General features: G+C 39.0%; 1 pseudogene; it reads left to right on the top strand.

Moving 5' to 3' along the window:
* Window positions 1-2,600: 2,600 nt before the first annotated feature.
* On the top strand, window positions 2,601-5,231 carry LOC123832703 (annotated as a pseudogene).
* The last annotated feature ends 713 nt before the right edge of the window (window positions 5,232-5,944 follow it).

Raw genomic sequence — 5,944 nt, 5'->3', positions numbered from 1 at the left:
AGTATTTTACATGCCTTAAATCATCCCAGGGCCATGTACAGGATAACTGGTGACCATTCCTGTATCACAGAGCCTCCTGAAATTATCCAAATTTGCCAGTATTAAAATGCTTAAATTGCCTTGCCCATTCTTTCCCATGAAAACCACAACAAGGGCTTGTGCATGTATTTTTCCCTCACTCTTTCTGCCTCCTGACTAACCCTTGTATTTCTTTATGTGGCCTAGTGTGGTATGATGTGCCCTTTCCACTTGGAAACTGTGAGAAATAAACACTTATTTCATAGTCATATGTCTCTGTCACCTTATCATACTTTATTAAAACCAATCTCAGGAAGGTTTCAAGACATCAACCAAATATATTTTACCCCAGGAATAAAATAATAATTCATTACCAGAAAAATTTATTAAAATGATTTATCACACTAATAAAGAACACAGTCATCCAATCATGTTACTAGAACAGAAAAAACTGTTTGATAAAATTCAATGCAATGTATCCACTCAAAACCTAGGGAAAACATATTGAATAGTGACACTTTTGACATACTCCCACAAAGTCAGGATCTCAATAAACATTAATAAGTGTTCTGTCCAACATTATACTGAGGATACTAACCAATGAAAAAAGCCAAGGTAAAGTGTATCTATATTGAATTAGGAAGAGACAAGATGTCTTTATTTGGAGATTGCTGTGATAGTCTGCATAGAAAATTCAAGAGAACCTACGGATAAATTATTAAAACAAATAAGACAGTTCATCAGGTTTGCTGGATAAAATATCAACATATAAACCCAACTAAAGTACTTAGGGTACCTTCGAATTGTATTTTATTACATATCACACTGACTGACAGAAGCAAATTTCAGAAAGATTTATGTGGTTTGGTTCCACTTACATCAAGTTTAATTTTTGAAAAATAATACTGCGTACAGGGGTCCGCAGAAATAATGCCTGCTTAAGTGTGGTTGGTAATGTTTATCAATGTTTCACACAAAATGGACAGCAATTTGAACATTTCACCTAAAATGCCTTATGGTGTGCTTGAGTGTTATATTGTTACAGAATTACATGTTAATGATTTTCTAATAAAAGGGGCATTATTTGTGCCGGACCCTGTATGTTCTTCTATGATAAGAAATTCTGAATTCATGATGTTAATTACCTCTGGGGAGGGAGAAAAGAGAATGAGATGGGTGTGGTAACACATAGGACTATACCTAGATCTACCATTTTTCTTTAAAAAATCAGATGCAAATATTGTAACAAATTTAGATTTGATAAATCTGGGTGGTGAATACATGGATGTACCTTATATTTATTGCTATAGTTTTCTATATGAAATATTTCACAATAAAATCAAAGGAATAGGGAAATAAGTTAGAGAGCTGTTTGGTAACCAAGGTGAAAATTGATAGGATATAGTCAGGGACAGTAGCCTGGAAAGGAAAGAAGAGAAAACAATATTTAGACTACACAGCAAGATGGGAATAGGTATGAAGAATACAAAACACCTCACTGGTTTCTTTTTTTTAAGATTTTATTTATTTATTATTTTTATACAGAGGGGAAGGGAGAGAGAAAGAGAGAGAAACATCAATGTGTGGTTGCCTCTTATGCACCCTCCTACTGGGAACCCATCCTGCAACCCAGGCATGTGCCTTGACGGGGAATCAAATTGTTGACTTTGGTTCAAAGGATGGCACTCAATCTACTGAGCCACACCAGCCAGGGCACAGGTGTCTATCTTGGGTGACCATGCAGATGGTGTTGCAACTACTGAAATATGAGAAGAATGTATTTTCCGTCATGTTTCATTTGAAATATCTATGGGATCTGCTGGTGAAAGCATGAGAAAGTTGGATATGTGATTCTGAAACTGGGAAAAAGTATGGCTATGCAATATGGGTATGGGAATCAACAGCATTATAGATAGTGGTGGAAAATATTTAAGTAGGAAAGACCATTCAGGTAATGGTAACAGGGCGAGAAAAAGAGCAGAAGGAAGAGCATAAAGTTCTAAGAAATATTAATATTTAAGGAATTGGAAGAATAGGGGAAGTTAAGAGGATGGTTGTAGAGACACAGAAGAGACCCATACAAGTGTTGTGTCAAAGAGGAGTATGGAGTCAAAAATTTCAAGGAGGTAATGTTTGGTGGTTTCAATTATAGCAGAGAAGTTCACTAAGATAAGAATTAAGAAATATATCTATTAACTTTTGCAAATAGGAGGTTACTTGTTATCTTAGAAAGCAGGAGTTCAGGGAACTGAGCACTGGAGAGATAAGTCAGATTGAAATGAGTTGAGGAGTGAATGGGAGATGAATATAAGTACAGATTGGTCTTTTAACAACATTACCACTATAGCCCCAGCTGGTGTAGCTCAGTGGACTGAGTATGGATTGAGAACCAAAGTGTCACCAGTTTGATTCCCAGTTGGGACACATGCCTGGGTTATGGTCCAGGCCCCCAGTAGGGGTCATGCAAGAGGAAACCACATATTGATATTTCTTTCCCTCTCTTTCTCCTTCCCTTCCACTCTGTCTAAAAATAAATAAATAGGCTCCGCTTCTGGGGACACTCACAGCTGTCAGTGCTCGGCCCAGCTTCTTTCAAAATGCCCACTGTTTATGAAATTCTGTGCAAGCTCAGCTTGGAGGGTGATCACTCCACACTCACAAATGCATACGGGTCAGTCAAAGCTTATACCAACTTTGATGCCAACCGGGATGCTTTGAACATTGAAACAGCCATCAAGACCAAAGGCGTGGATCAGGTCACCACTGTCAACATTTTGACCAACCACAGCAATGAGTAGAGACAGGATATTGCCTTTGCCTACTAGAGAAAGACCAAAAAGGAACTTGCATCAGCGCTGAAGTCAGTCTTGTCCTGCCACCTGGAGACAGTGATTTTGGGCCTATTGAAAACACTTGCTCATGTTGATGCTTCTGAACTGAAGGCCTCCACGAAGCAGCTGGGGACCGCTGAGGACTCTCTCATTGGGATCATCTGCTCAAGGAACAACCAGGAGCTGCAGGAAATTAACAGAGTCTACAAGGAAATGTACAAGACTAACCTGGAGAAGGACTTTGTTTCTGACACATCTGGTGACTTCTGCAAGCTGATGGTTGCTCTCACCAAAGGTAGCAGAGCAGAAGATGGTTCTGTCATTGGTCAATAACTGATTGAACAAGGTGCCCAGGATCTCTATGATGCTACAGTGAAAAGGAAAGGAAATGATATTCCCAAGTGGATCAGCATTATGACCAAGTGGAGCGTGTGTCACCTCCAGAAAGTATTTAAAAGGTACAAGAGCTACAGTCCTTATGACATGTTGGAGAGCATCGAAAAGGAAGTCAATGCAATTCCTATTAAAGTACCAATGACATATTTCACAAATATAGAACACACCTTTCAGAAATTTATATGGAACCATAAATGACCCCAAATAGCTGCAGCAATTTTGAGAAAGAAGAACAAAGCAAAAGGGATCACAATACCTGATACCAAACTGTATTAGAAGGCCACTATAATGAAAGCAGCCTGGTACTGGCATAAAAACAGGCACATAGACCAATGGAACAGAACAGAGAGCCCAGAAATAAACCCAAGTCTCTACAGTCAATTAATATTTGACAAAGGGGCAGCAACATAAAATGGAGTAAAAATAGCCTCTTCAACAAATGGTGTTAGGAGAGCTGGACAGCTACATGCAAAAAAAATGAAACTTGATCACCAACTTACACCATACACAAAAATAAATTCAAAGTGGATAAAAGACTTAAATATAAGTCATAACACCATAAAAGTCCTAGAGGAAAACATTGGCAGGAAAATCTCAGACATTCCACGCAGCAACATCTTCACAGATATGTCTCCTAAAGCAAGGGAAAGAAAGGAAAGAATAAACAAATGGGACCTCATCAAATTAAAAAGTTTCTGCATGGTGAAAGAAAACAGCATTAAAATGAAAAGAGAACCAACTACTTGGGGAAACATTTGCCAATGATACTTTGGACAAGGGTTTGATCTCCAAAATATATAAAGAACTCTCATGATTCCACTCCAGGAAGACAAAAACCCAATTAAAAAATGGGCAAATGACTTGAACACACACTTCTCCAAAGAGGACATACAGGGCCCAGAAGCATATGAAAAGATGCTCAGCATCAATAAGCATCAGTGAGATGCAAATTAAAACTACAATGAGATACCACCTCACACCAGTCAGAATGGCTAACATAAACAAATCAATAAACAAGTGTTGGAGAGGATGCAGAAAAAAGGGAACCCTAGTGCACTCTTGGTGGGATTGCAGACTGGTGCAGCCACTGTGAAAAACAGTATGGAACTTCCTCAGAAAACTAAAAATGGAACTGCCTTTTGACCCAGCAATTCCACTGCTAGGATTATATCCTAAGAACCCTGAAACACCAATCCAAAAGAACCTATGCACCCCAATGTTCATAGCAGCACAATTTACAATAGCCAAGTGCTGGGGGCAACGTAAGTGCCCACCAGCAAATGAATGGATAAAAAAACTATGGTACATTTACACAATGGAATTCTATGCAGTGGAGAGAAAGAAGGAGCTCCTCCCCTTTGTGACAGCATGTATGGAACCGGAGAGCATTATGGAAGTGAAATAATCCAGGCAGTGAGGGACAAATACCATATGATCTCACCTTTAACTGGAACATAATCAACAAAAGAAGAAAGCAAAGAAAGTATAACCAGAGTCATTGAAATTAAGATCAATCTAACAATAGCCAGAGGGGAGGGGGAAGGGACAATAGAGAGAAGGGTTTTCAGGAACTACTATAAGGACACCTGGACAAAACCGGGGGAGAGGGGGTAGGTGGGGGAGGGAGGTGGGTTTGGAGGGGGTGTGGGGAAGGGTAGGAGAGAATGCAGACAACTTTGATTGAACAACAATAAAATAATTAAAATTTAAATTAAAATGGATGTCAAGGGAGACCTGGAAAATGCTTTCCTGAACCTGGTCCAGTGCATCCAGAACAAGCCCCTGTATTTTGCTGACTGACTATATGACTCCATGAAGGGCAAGGGGACATGAAACAAGGTCTTGGTCAGAATCATGATCTCCCGCAGTGAAGTGGACATGTTGAAAATCAGATCTAAATTCAAGAAGTACGGCAAGTCCCTGTCCTATTCCATCCACTGAGACACCAAGGGTGACTACCAGAAAGTGCTGTTATACCTGCGGTAGGGATGACTGAGGCTCGAGATGGTTTGAGTGTCCAGGAGTGGTGCTCCTGTGCTTCCAGCTAATGATTGTAGGAAATCTGCTTGTGATTAATAGCCCCCTGTGCTCATCCCCATGAGGGTGATGTTAGCATTGCTCCTGCCCCACCTTATTTCAGTTGCCCGAGCATTGCCTGGCTTTCCCAGCTAGTCTCTCCTTGTAGCCAAAGAAATGAAACTTCCAAGGAGGTGAAAGTGAAATCTGTGATGTGAAACAATTTGCTTCTTGTGTACTGTGTCATAATCAAATGAATAAACTGAATTTTTACTTTAGAACCAAAAAATTAAATAAGTAAAAATAAATAAATAAAATCTAAAAAAGGAACATTGGCACTATAAACATTAATGATATAGTCACTAGAAATATTACCATAAAAGAATAATAATCCTTTTCCCCATTATCATAAAAACCACTAACTTGTCCATTCATCTTTTTGTAATTCCTTTCCCTTTCCTCTGCTTCTCTTTTCCCTTATCAACCAATCAGACATATGCACATCTACTCTATGTGTTTGGCTATATATATAAGACAAGGTTTTTGCACTCAAAGGACATTTTCTTGTGGAGAAGACAGGCATGCAAATATGCAACTTTAGTACATGCCCTATGTGATAGTCATTCATACTATTCACCAAATATTTCCAGCTCATCTCCTTCTTAGAATGTAGGATTATATGT

This window comes from Phyllostomus hastatus, unplaced genomic scaffold, assembly GCF_019186645.2.
Source record: "Phyllostomus hastatus isolate PE091 unplaced genomic scaffold, TTU_PhHast_1.1 phas_scaffold_200, whole genome shotgun sequence".
NCBI lineage: Eukaryota > Metazoa > Chordata > Mammalia > Chiroptera > Phyllostomidae > Phyllostomus > Phyllostomus hastatus.
Note: the sequence above shows the minus strand (reverse complement) of the source record. Positions and strands in the feature narration are given on the sequence as shown.